This window comes from Apostichopus japonicus, chromosome 9 (assembly GCF_037975245.1).
Source record: "Apostichopus japonicus isolate 1M-3 chromosome 9, ASM3797524v1, whole genome shotgun sequence".
NCBI classification, from domain to species: domain Eukaryota; kingdom Metazoa; phylum Echinodermata; class Holothuroidea; order Aspidochirotida; family Stichopodidae; genus Apostichopus; species Apostichopus japonicus.
The window spans coordinates 6625508-6639192 of record NC_092569.1 but is presented as its reverse complement, the minus strand read 5'-3'; the positions used below and the strand labels follow the sequence as shown (position 1 = coordinate 6639192).

General features: G+C 38.5%; 1 long non-coding RNA gene across 1 annotated transcript; it reads right to left on the bottom strand.

The window, feature by feature from the left end:
- Nucleotides 1-10915: 10915 nt before the first annotated feature.
- On the bottom strand, nt 10916-12789 carry LOC139973725 (uncharacterized). Its single transcript, XR_011795304.1, has 2 exons — nt 12566-12789; nt 10916-11099 (listed from the first exon to the last, which is right to left on the bottom strand). It is a non-coding gene; the product is annotated as an uncharacterized lncRNA (long non-coding RNA).
- Nucleotides 12790-13685: the final 896 nt, after the last annotated feature.

Below are 13685 nucleotides of genomic sequence, written 5' to 3'. Positions count from 1 at the left end.
ATCACTACGACGTTGTCACAGAGTGTTAGCACCAATCAAAATAGATCTTAGAAAAGATTTAGGGTTTCAGCCAATCGCAGGCATTTCCTGGATAAACAACATGTCTGCGCCCTTGTGTAAACTTATGCCGATCCCGGTTTCAGTAGTGTACATGGAATTACGTACTAATAGCCAAGGCCTATACTAGTTACAGTCACTTTATTACGCTGAACAACCAAAGTGAAGGCTTCAGTTCCTATTTTTGATATGAACGCAATGCATGTGTGCCCGGTGACTGTGCTGAGGACTAGCAGGTAAAAGTGGTCGGATTTTCACAAAATAACGTTATTGCGTTACTTGACAAATTGACAATTCGTCCATATGAGTCAGTTACACACTGAGACGTGAGACTGGAGTAGGCTAGGCCCTAATAATTAAATAGGCAAAGGCCTAACGTTTACAGCTCGTATGGCACCTGTACCTATTTATCTGAAAACCAAACTCATGATGAGGGACGTGTTGAAGATTCATGTGGATCTTCCAGGCAGGTAGGTCTAGGCCAGGGTTGTCCAACCTTTTGCAGAGGAGGGCCACATGGAATGATTATGATGAAGGAGGGGGCCGCATGAACCCTAGCCTATGCTCGATTATTTGCCCGAAGCCCAAGGCAACAAAATGTGAGCACTGCGAGCAGAGCGCACTGATTATACAGTTGTTATTCTGCCGATTCGAAGTAAGCTTTCACATTCATATGGTACGGATTCTAAAGTCAGGCCCTAATGGTACTGATTTATTTTCCGTCCTGATGAACGGACCACTCGCCCCTCCCCCCTCCTCCACTGAGAGAGTGTCACAAAAACTGACCTGTATGCAGTTTTTTGGACGCAGAAGGTTCGGATGATGATTATATAGCTTCAAATTGTTATCAATATATCTGCTCACTAAAATTTTGCACCGTAGATAATCTCTGGCTGGCCGGACGCAGCCTTGAGGCGGGTCGGACTGTGGCCCGCGGGCCGTAGGTTGGACAACCCTGGTCTAGGCTATATAATGTTTCTTCTCCAGTCCTACATTTGTTCAAACAAGAAGATATTATTCCTACTTCCCCATGATATTTCAGAAATATGATAGATTTGAAGACAAACAAAGGTCTGATTGAGATATTGAAATGCAATGGTCTCCAACTGTGTAAACTCATTGAACTTCAATAGGCCTGTACATGTTATGATATTCGTTGTAAATTGATTGTGCCATTAATAACATTGTCTGCAAAAAAAAACATTTTTACAGGTTGCACAAGATTATTCTTCCCCTGATGAAGTCTTCTCAAAATAGGTGGGCTGTGTGGAATGCAATGTATTTTCCATATAGTGGAGACTTACTCCACATTCATCATATTCATACATTCATCTGCTGATGGTTCTCCAAAGTTTCATTCCCTACAGTATGTGTGGCAATTGTATTGAGGTATGATTTGTTCTTTGACATTCAACTCCAAAATTGGACTTCAGTTTTAAAGTTCCAGGTGCTAGAAACATAGACCAAATTGATTTTTTTCTTTTTGGAACTTGTTAGGCCATTATATAATCTGTTCTGGTGATGCAGAATTCATTCAGCAGATGGTTCAATTCCATCAACAGATATCATACAGCCATACAGTTTCCAAAAAGAAGGTCAAGTATTCGGCACCATCATGAGACTTGTAACAAAAGGAATTACAGGATTTTTCAATCGCAAAGCTCTCGTTGAATTTCCTCACATTGTCTACATAGGAATTTTCTTTGTGATACAGTAATCTAGCTTTCTAGTGTCAATCACTCTACATAGCAAATGCGAACAGTAGGGGTTATTTTAAAGTTATCATGACTTCATTATAGACCATCCACTGGTGTTCCAATGAAAGGCTCAAAATGAGTTGTTAGCTCGGCAGCTAACTTCAGATTAAACAACAACAAAAACTGTTTAAAGAAAATGTGTTTGGATGTTGCCATCTCAGACTTTGGAACTACTGGAACAGATAACTATTATAGAGAAGAATAGCTTTCAGCAAACTGGTTATCCACCATAAGCCATGTGTATGGAAATGTCTGTAGTTAGTGGACCTGAAGTTTCCCACCGGGATGCTCTGTAGGCTAGTGTAGGCCCATATGTTTAAACAAAAGAAATTTTTATTACACACATAGGCATACATTTCTCATCAGCGAAACAAATTGTTGAACTATGCAAATATTACAGCATGTTGGCATGGCTGAGCTAACATTGGATGATTTTGAGCACCTCTTGTAAAGCCAATGTGTTCATAAGCACCATAAGATGACTGGAAAAAAAACAGATATTTTCACTTGTATGTAATCCATTTGTGCTTAACTTTGCACCTAACCACCCCAGATAAAGTTATCATGAACAATGTTCATCTTGTATAGTGTTCTCCATAAATTCTCCCTTCGTATTTGCTATTCTGTGTTCCCCAGTTTTCCATTAAGGACATGCATTAGTCACTGAATCACATATATTATCTGTCTAGTTTTTGTCCATTTTAGGGCACTGTACCACCCCAGAAGTGTTTAATACTGAAACTGGTAAATGGAAAGTGGTGGACACAGCATACATAAGCCTATGGAGAATTGGGGACAGCATAATGAACACATAAATTGGTGTCACTGTTCCTGTGGCTATGTAAAGGTCTTTTGTAATTTCTTTATATTCTTGCAAGGAAAAAGTTAATGAGTAAAATGTTTTGTGCAGTATAGAGGCCCGGTAAAGAAAGTAGATATGCATTGAGAGTGTTTCAAGTAAATCACTAATTCCAGGTGGGGTTCCTCTTAAAGGTGTACTTTATTGGCTAACTATGCTAGATATTCAAATATGGTCACCTTTGGTCAATATTCTTAAACTTTTTTTATATTACAAACTTTGAGGAAAATTCCTAACTGGGACATTTAGTCATCTTGTGTGTTCCTTAAAATTTCTGAGAACAGTTTGTATAGTAAAGACCTCCAGGAAAGTACTTTTGAAAACTTCTAGCAGTTATAGCATGCTAGAATTTGGGGCCTATACTGACTACCTTTAAAGCCAAAAGTTCGACTAATCTCTGTTCCAAAATACCCCCAAAAGTATGAACAAGTATTGTTATTCTATAGTGGCTGACACTGGGAACCACCACCTGCCAGTAAGCACTTTGTAGTACTTTAGGGTGGAGGTTGAGGGGCTGGAGGTATCTGACTAAAACTGAGAGGTGTTGCCAATTAGAAGCATAAACACAGTATGTCTTCAGGGAAACAATATTCTTGATAGGATTACAAGCAAATCACTTATAACAAAGAAGAAATGGAAAAATAGAGGCTTAACTTTAAACATGAAGGTAACTATGGGTTTTCTCTCCTGACCAATGCAGTAAGTACAAGGCACCTTTCAGTATGTGAAATGATTGTGTTTATCCTATGGTTTTAATTTGTTCTATACTTCTAGAAATAATTGAAAATTCATTGAATTCAATGCATCATACTCATGGTTTCGTGGGCAATGACTTTGTTTAATACCCTGTATTAACAAGGACACCTTGAAGCAGGAGCCACGACAAAGCAAACACATGAGAAATGATCTGCAGAAAGTTATGAACAGTTGTTAATTTTGTTTTCTTAACTTCCTGAAATCTACGAAATATATTGTATTGCTTCCTAACTATTCGTTTATTTTACTACATTTTATTCATGAAGGCACCAATTCAATGCAAAGTGTGTTACTTGAGATGCCTCGACGATGGAAACAGTTGCTGACAACATCTGAAGTACGGTGGTTTGGAGCACTCATTGTTTCTGTGGTCCAAGCATGTTGCAGCATTTGTTGAGTGAAATAGTGAACCATGATAACTTACACCCATCCATTAAGAAAAGCGGAGGGGTGAGGTGGGGGAGGGTGGGCGGGTCGAGAGTTTCAGGTACACCAATCCATGGGCAACTTAATGTATAAATGCCTTTTATTATTATTATTCATCGTCATTCTTATTGTTGTTATTATTATTATTGTTGTTGTTTTTACTATTATTACTTTTATTATGATTATCGTCATTGTCATCCTCATCATTCTTATTGCTATTATTATTTTTGTTGTTGTTGTTACTATGATTACTATTGTTATCTTTATCATCATCATTCTTATTATTATTTTGTTGTTACTATTATTATCGTCATTATCATCATTATCATCATTATTTCTGTTATAAGTCTTCGGAGGGGGTGGAGTGGTATAGGTAACTGGGATTGTAATGACTTTTACAGTACATTTCAATCAAGTTTATTTCAAGCTCCTTATCACATCTTTTCTCTTACCCTATATATTCATATTTTGTGTACCTCGTGTATTTTTACATTTATACTATATTTTTGGTTTGAAATAAAAAGAATAAAATAGAAAAGTCTGAGTCATTGTATTTCAGTTGCTGTAGTTCTCTGGGGCATTATATCCAGAAAGAGGCCTCTTTTGATTCCTTGCCAAAGACTGAAGAAATCAATGCGATGGTGATTGTGTGGGTTAGTGCGTGTGCGCGCGTGCGTGGGTGTGTGTGTGTGTATGAGACACTTTCTTGTAAACACGATATCTCAACAATTGAAGCTTGTATGTAACTCATACTCTTCATATGGGTAACCCATATTAGGAAAAAGACTACTATTGTTTTTGGTGGAGGTCAAAGGTCATTTGAGGTCACCAGAGGTCAAACTAAAAACCCTCTTAAACTGCTTGTTAACACAATATCTTGTAGGAAGGGGTAACTTGGAAGGATTGCATACTTAGTATGTAGATGGCCCATATTGTGTAGGAGATCCCTATTATATTGGACGCGGGTCAACAGTCATGTGAGGTCAGCAGATCTGAGGTGAAAGTCTGAAAATCTTGTGAGAAATTACTCTAAAAGTGAAATTGCGTTAATGTACAAACAAAGCACGTAGATTGCCTTTGGTGAGAACAAAATCGCTGTGGAATTTCATGCGTGTCAAATTTCCTTTGAGGTCAAGAGAAGCAGTTTTCAGAAAACCCAATCTACGGTACCCAACATCGACCATACTGTCATCACATACATGTTTCTGCATTACGATCATGATGCACAAGCTTATATCATTTCATCGTCCGGATCAGGCATCCGTACAAAACTGTCGCAACGAAACCGGTGTACGAGCTGCATTTCGCGTAAGTTGCTGAGTTCCTGTAGGCAGGGGCGTAGCGAGCGGGGGGGGGGGTGTGGGGGGGGTGTCACACCCCCCAATAATTTGGTCGCTGTCGGCAAATTTTGGGTCTGTCGGCAGAAGGAGAAAAGGTGAAGAGAGCGGAAGGGGAAGAAAGAAGGAAAGCTGAATAGAGAAAAGGAGAACGGGAGCTTCTTCCGTGCCAAATTTGACTTAAAATATGCACCAGATTGCATCTAAGGACGTTTCAAAACTAAACATTTTCAAAAGGGGAGGGGGACACCCCCTCCCCTTAGACCCCTCCCCCATTTCAGTCACCACTTCCAGATCCGTCGGCAAATCAAATTCTCCACATCCCCCCAACAAAAACCCCTTCGCTACGCCCTACAAACCTACAAACATGGTATATCCAAATCTCTAGTTGAAATCAAAGCCCTAACAAAATTTCTCCTATGGGCCCGGCAAGGAATCACTAAATCTTTGACTTTCTGCTTTCTTATTTGTTCATTACTAGGCTGCTCATTGCCCTTTTGTAAATGATGTTCTTATCCTTTAAGAAAAGTGAATAATAAAGAAAAATACCACAGCAGCACGGCTAATAAATGAGCAGTGATGTAAGATGTTTGAATAGCTAACCACCGGACCAAAGTTCAGCAGGCTGATTCGAAATATACCAATAACAGATGAGAACAATTTGCGGAAGGAAGGAGTGCTTCTACATAAACCTTCACATGATCAGCTATACGTACACAATAATGCACATGTTTTGTAGCATATATAGTCCAATACACCTGTTTTCTCAAAGGTATTCCGTAAGAGTGGGGGGGGGGGGGTCTTTAAAGGGGGTGGGGGTCCGATCGATCTTCTAATTGTATGGCTTAGTGGGTCACTAGTTCCCAAACATATTCGAGACGGATGCTCATACCATTTCTGGTTTAGAAGGTTAAAGGTTAAAGTGCTAAACTGGCCATATTTTCAAACTGAGGCTAAAAATCGAAAGAAACTTGCAGAACTAATAGTTTCTATGGAAAACTTCCCCACCTTCCAAACGAGTGTGATAACGTCACAGAATCACAGGAGAATGGCATGTCCAAAATATTAAAGTCTTAAGAAAGTCAAAATCTTGGTTGGAACTAAAATTTACATGTGCGGCATTCAGTGGAAAGGATTTCGACTTCGAAAAGAATTTTCGAAACAATTATGGCGTTAACCCACACCCTATGGGGTTTACCATTAGGATGAGCCCGATTAATTATGGTGTCTAAATGAATTAGGTCTATAGGAAGCTGAACCTCCGAATGCATATTATGGCAGACCGATGCTTTCACGTGATATCCATGTATAAGCTCATTGGAAGTTGCTCTCCATGTGAGGGCGCTTCATAAGAATACTTTCTAAGGCAAACCCCACAGCACTGGAAAGATCTGTGAACTTGAAACTTATAATTACCTTGAAAGCTAATTGGAAAGGTACGTTTTGTCAATTAAATCCCGATTTTCCCGTCTTTTAACTCCAAGCGGATGTGACGTAGTCGTGTACGTCAATAAGTCGGAAATGCAACATTCAATGGCATGATAATTTGTGGCGTATATACAGCATGACATTTTCTCTTACTTCTTAAGTTTCACATCTTTTCTTATACTTGAATAAAAGGCGGCATGTTAAAAAAGACATACAAAAATTTAAAAAATATAATAAAAAAATTACCAGAGGTCGGAGGCAATCGATATGTCATTGCAAAACTGAACTTTGTCTTTATTATTTAAATATAAAATTTCAAGCCAGTCGGGCAAAGTTTACATTGGCGCAAAATACCGCTCCACAATATAACGTCATAAAAATCGATAAAAATACTGTTTGTGATAGAATTGGACTCGCTGGGTCCACTGATGCAATGATCAGGACGATCAAATGCATTATTGTAGGGATTGAGAGGAGAATGAAAGGGTATATAATTATGATACCATTCCGAGTCTATACAGCTAGGGGAGGCCAGTGGCGTAGCCAGAGGGAGCCAGGTTTTTTTTCTTCTTCAAATTTGCTTTGTGCTACAGTCTTGCCCCCCCCCCCCCAAATGAGATCCAGTGATGTATTCAAAATTATACTTTTTTCAACATTTCTTCGAGTTCTGATCACAAGTATTCATACCTCAGGGCTCATGTTCATACTTCATGTAAGGTCAGAACTTGGTAATCAAACCGAAATATTATACATTTTGGGCCTTCATCATACCCACATACGGAGACCGTTGATCAATATCGTCCTACAGAATAAGCGCCAATAATTTGGCCAGTTGTATAACCGTTACAAACTAACGCTAGCAACCCATGTTTATTTTCAGCGACCAATGATGCCACTTGTGGAGAATAGGCCTAGTGAAACTTGTTTCTGTGGGAATCTGGGCATGTTGTGAATTAGAGTAGCAAATTTATTCACTGTATCCTTTTCATATTGTGCGGAATTATGCAGAAACCAAGACGACTGTCTCCGCTATAGAGGTAAATTAAGTGAAAGTGTGTCATGTTCCACTGAACCATTAGATGTGTATTTGTGCAGACGAGGTGCCCGTTAATACATATATTTCTTGGTAATTCCTACCATCAACCCCTCTTAAGAAAAATCTTGCCCCCTAACAATTGAATGTTGGCTACGCCACAGTGGGAGGCCACGTTGACTTAAAACTTATGTTGTTGGTACAAGACCACAGATGGGACTCACTATTGTTTATAGTCTTGCCCGATTTAAAATGTCCCGTGATTAAAATGGCATGCAAATGTGGCCAAGGAACAGATAAATATTAGTAGAGGGCGCTCTTGTTAGCTTAAATTTAGAGCTAATTTATGTTCTACTTACATTCAGAGCCATGTATACCTTTTTGTTTACATTAATGTAAGATACATAACCTGTCATATTTCAAAGCCATAAGCCTTAAAGTGTTGAGATTCTTCATCCTATCAGACCAACCTATGAGAGGTTATTGATCCCCCCCCCCCCACTCCCCTTGGCAGTAGTATACTGCATGATGTTGGTGCGAAGAAGAGTTTTGCCTGACCATTGCCTTTTCCAAACTTAAATGATCGGGCTGTTGTTAGCATTATAGGAGTGCTGTTGTAGGTGCAACTTTCCAAGTTTTCCCTACGAAAACACTTGGGTATGGGGGAGGGGGCAAAGTGGAAATGTTATAAATAAATCAGCCTCCCTAGAGAGTCATGTTTTTTGTGGTAACATTAAACAATGGACCCTCACACTTGCAAAGTCATTCACATCCAGTGTGAGGGTATGACAGATAGGTGGGGGGGGGGGCAGGTGAGACACACACAAAATGTTCTGCTCAGTGTCCCCAGGGGAGACACACCCAAAATGTTCTGCTCAGTATGTGCTGTAGACATGCTGACGGAGTTAGTGTGAAGGCTGGTTGCATGTGAGATAGTTGTCACAACATCAAATGATGTAGCATCACAGGCAATTGGGTTCATCTAATAATTTTAAATTATTTTATGCTAGAGAGCACCTTGACAAGATTTCAGTCCCTTCCGTAATAATAAAAATGTCAAGAATGTGGATTTTTATCCAACTGTCAATAATAGTTAATGAAATAAACAACCAAATACCATTATCAATTGAGACTTGAGTTTATTGAAATCGCCAAGTACAGTCCTCTTGTTGCAATGTCACCAGATTAAAGTATTGCCTTTATTCACCACAAATATGCTTTGATATCACTTGAATAACAAAACAAATCACTGCTTTTTTCCAGCAACTAGATCGTAAGTAGAAATAAGCAAGCACAAAGCACACATACTAATTTACATATGAAACACAACCAGCTATGGTATTTCCAAGATACATTTGGCATAGCAAGGTACTGTCAACCAGAATGAAAATATTTCATGGTTCCTGCTGCTGCTCATTGATATACAGGGAACACTCCAATTATGTAATTATGAAGAAAGATCAATAATTGCCTTACAAAGCCACACCTCCTCATAAATACACACATTATCAATTGTAACACACATCACCATGTGTAAGCTACCTATCAATAACACACTCACTTTTGATGGGACTGTGACTTATGGTTGTCTACTGTAGGTTTAACCCTGTGACCTCATTAATATTCATGATATGAGCACCAAAATCAATATTTTTATCAACAAATTATGGACCACCCACCCACCCACCAAATATAGCATTGATCAATCATAGCCCTTGTTGAGTTATCGTGCATAAAAACTTAAGTGTCACACACATACACATATACACACACACACACCGACCTGATTACAAAGGTTCCTTTGCTTTCAGCAAGGAACCAAAACTACAAAATGCCGTACACAAAATGCACATAAATTTAAGTTAACTGTTGTTTTTGATCCAGGCACAATGCAACATGATATGTCTTGTTAATTAAACAAAGAGGTAATTGCATACTACCTTGACAGCAAGGAAATTTTAATTGACTGAAAAGACTGACTGAAACCACAGAATGCTTAACATACAATGGGTGGGTTCATTTACTGCAATGTTCAGAAAATAACATAATATGAACCCTGCTGAAGGATAACTATTTCATGCCACAAAAAATACCTTGTCACAGTGAAAAGAACCTTTTCAGACTAAATAGATCTGTCAATAAAGGAACAGAACATATATCACCTGTGATTTGCAAAGGGCATATTTCTATAGCGTTTTAATGTTGAGAATTGTTATTTATTTTAACATTGCTTACTAATTATTAGTCACTAGTATAAAATTCTTCTTGATTAACTGTATGATTAGGTGGCAGAAATATGATAATTATGATAGCAACTTGAGAAAAAATTCCTACAAACCTTTTCTGCCACACCCCCTTTTTTTTATCATCACTGAACAACCATTCTAATTGTTATTCTGCTTGCATACAGTGCTTTCTCAATTGACTTGAATTGTGATCAATCATAGTTATTTGGATCATTTGCTTGATCCTATGAAGTTTTACAGTACCTAAATGAGTAAACATCTAAGAATGTCTGCAAAGGTAAAATACTAACTGTATCCAGGGACAGTATTTAACTTATCACAATATGAGGTTCAACTGCATTATACCATACTGCAGCTTTAAACAACTACATACACATAAACCTGCAAAACCAAGAAATATGCCTCCTCCCAACCCATTGCCTTTTCAGGTATGCACAGTATGCCTTCATTATTAGCAATCATGGCTGGTGAAAGACATAAAAATTGATAAAACTAGTAGAACATATAATTTTCAGTTATGTCCAGCCAAATCAGTCTCTATGTGATTACTGTCATTTCTTTCTGCTACTACTGCACTCATGAACCTTTCTCTATGAGGCTTCTTATGCCCTTCAGCATGTCTCTTGACATAAATAGAATGAAAAGATAAAAAGTTTCAACACAATATGCATGAAAATATGAGTGTGATGTCTTGTATTTTGTGTAGAGTATTTGCCAGTTTTGCCCACTTTTGGCAAAAGTTTTGCAAACTGCCATAGGTGAAATTATTGAATTTCTTCTCATTCAATGTCTGAAAATTTTGCCAACAGATGATTGAACGAACACCGGCTCAGTGACTAAACTGAGAGGATGAACATTTCTAGTTGCCAGAGGAATGCTTGTGGTTGCAATTGTGACATTGCAGAGGAAATTGCATCCAACTTTCACAAAAATCCATCACAAATAGAGTTTCCAGAGCACTTAAACAACCATAGATAAATGTAATACCACACTCAAGTTGTGAAATTTTAACCCTAAATTTATATAGCTTTTTTAATACTACTGATAAGTTACCAAGTGCTGTAAACTGGTCATATATACCAAAAGATTGATTGATTTGCAAACCCTGAAACTGGCATGTTGTATGATATGCTGCAGATTTCCTGTAAACAAGGCTCTACTTGATTCATAAATAGGTACTCGACCACATCGTGTGTCAACCTGAAAGAAATAGACATAATTTTTATAGAATTCCTAAATACAAACTGTAAATGATGACTCCTAGGCTGCTAGCACAGATACATGTATGGTGAACAAAATTACCACCTTGATGGTTATCTATTACATGTTAACACAACTAGGAAGCTAATTGTATTTTGCCAATTTTGAGCTGTCTACATAAACTTAATAGTTCAATCTTTTGTCAAGCAATCCCACTTGCTCAAACACAAGACTGCACGGTTTAAAGTTGGTAAAGGATGGCTAAGCCAAAGGCTGTCATACAGTCCCAGTGCTATGAGGGGCTTTCACACCACCCATTCAGTAGTTACTTCAAAAAGGTACTATAGAAAGATGAATAACAGATGGATAACAGCTAGATAGATTGACAGAGTGAAGATTCTGAGTCACAATAGTTCAAGTGGCATAGCTTGTTCGAGCTAAAAGTAACATTCCAATATGGGGGAGTCTTTCGAATATCCAGTTGCTCAGACTTACACCAGTATTTTACATACACTGTGCTTGATCTCCATTAACCAGGTGCCACTCCATTAAATATGGAAACAACATTTTGCTCCAGAGTCTCCGTTCATACAATACCATGATGGCAACTTCCATAGACCAGTCATGGAACCATGCAAAATATTTTGTGTGTCTTTGAGTGCAGCTTAACTTTCCTTTCCAATGTTTTTTGGTTGTGCTTCTATACTGCTAGTACTATCTTTTTTATCAGCATGTTAACGATCATTGACATCTTCTGCCAGGGTGTGTTGTCAGTAAACCATCTTTTGAAATTAAGGCCAGACTGTATAGTCATGCTTTTGAATGACATATCAAGTTCTCTTGGATCTCATGCTGATCACCTGTCACAATTTTATTAAAATAGCTCAACACCTTGTCCAAACAAGGATCTCAATCACTGCAGTTTACAAAGTCATTACAAACTGAGGGCTTCCAATTTCATCCACAAAAGTCCACGAAATACGTACAGTATAGCCTAGTGCTGAAGAACATGTGGAGTACTTGGTAATAATATTATATTTTTCAAAATTGCAGACAATACGCTGCACATTGTTATACAGTGTACAAAGGACAAACAATGGGGCATTAGACATATTGTGAATCGCCTTTGGGAAAGCACGACACCCCTCCCCTTGGATCCACCAGTACGAAGCTAAGTATTGATCCTAGGCCCTAGGGTACTAATAATTATTAAAATACCAGAGTGAATTGCCGTGCATGACACTGGCAGTACAGTTTGCAGGCCTAAGTAAGGCTAACACAGTTACATTCCTAAAATACAGTTACGCCTAGTAGTAGTAGGCTAGTACTAGTAGTAACTACAGTAGTTAATACTATGCCTACTACTACTAGTTATAGGTAGGCTATATCGAAATTCGGACTTCTCCATCACTTCCAAAGCGCCCGAATCGACCGCTCGCCATTTCTCTATTTCTATGCTCCTTCACCTTGACTATACACGCTTGAAGCACTGATCTGTACAGATCAGTGGCTTGAAGCCGGGCTGGAAGTCGCCATTCTTCTCGTATACGCTTTGCACTTTGTTTACATCTATGGGCGCAGACATCTTGATTTGGGGTGCTTGACAGCGATTGGCTGAAACCCCAAACCTTCTTTAAGATCTATTTTGATTGGTGCTAACATACTGTGACACCGTCACCCTCGAAGGTAGCCTGACATCGTCAGAAATGACATTGACCCATATAGAGCAGAATTGACCCAATCAGAAAAAGTATCCTAATGCACGCCATTTGTGTAACAATTCAAAGGCTGTGATATACGGCTCTGCAGGGTGGTAGTTCTTCTAAATGCATGAGTTCTTATTGAACGACAGGGGAAAATATGACTTATTTTGCATGAATTCTACGTAATAAGTTGATGTTAAAGTAATGAAACTTTGCTTGTTTTCTTTCGTTAACAGTGAGCACGAACTTTCATGTTTCGTTAAACTTGTCATAATCTGGTAAGTGTTACCAGCTCACTACTCTAGAATTTTTTCCCTGTATACGTTCTCTATAAACGCATCCCATCAAAATCGTATCATGTGTCATAAAATATTTTCTAATGTAAAATACTTTAGTTTTGTGGGACATACGGTCCAGTTTAAGTCATACGTGGAGCAATGCTGCTGCATCCAGGCTTCAACCATGCTTTACAGTTACGGTGTGCTCTCGAAAATAGTCTCTCGAAAATAGACAGGTATTAAGGATTGCAACAGGAACTTGAATTTTCTAGCTGTGGTAATGCTTTTACCCTAATGTTTACTCCCTGGCCTTTATTTTGGCGGGAGGGGAGGGGGACGTGGTGGTCGTTCGACGTAAATCATAACTTTTACAATTACGATGGTGTGTGTATGTGAACGGGTGACACGATATCTCAAAAAGGATATCGTTGATGAATCTCTGTGAATACCGCATTAAGTTATAAACCGTTTTGTATATGGTAGATGTCAAGGTCATTTGAGGTTAGTAGAGATACGAATGTGAAAATATTGTTTACACGATATTTCAAGATAAAATTTGGGTGAATCTCATAAATAGGATGTGGATGCTCTTGATGAACGGTACT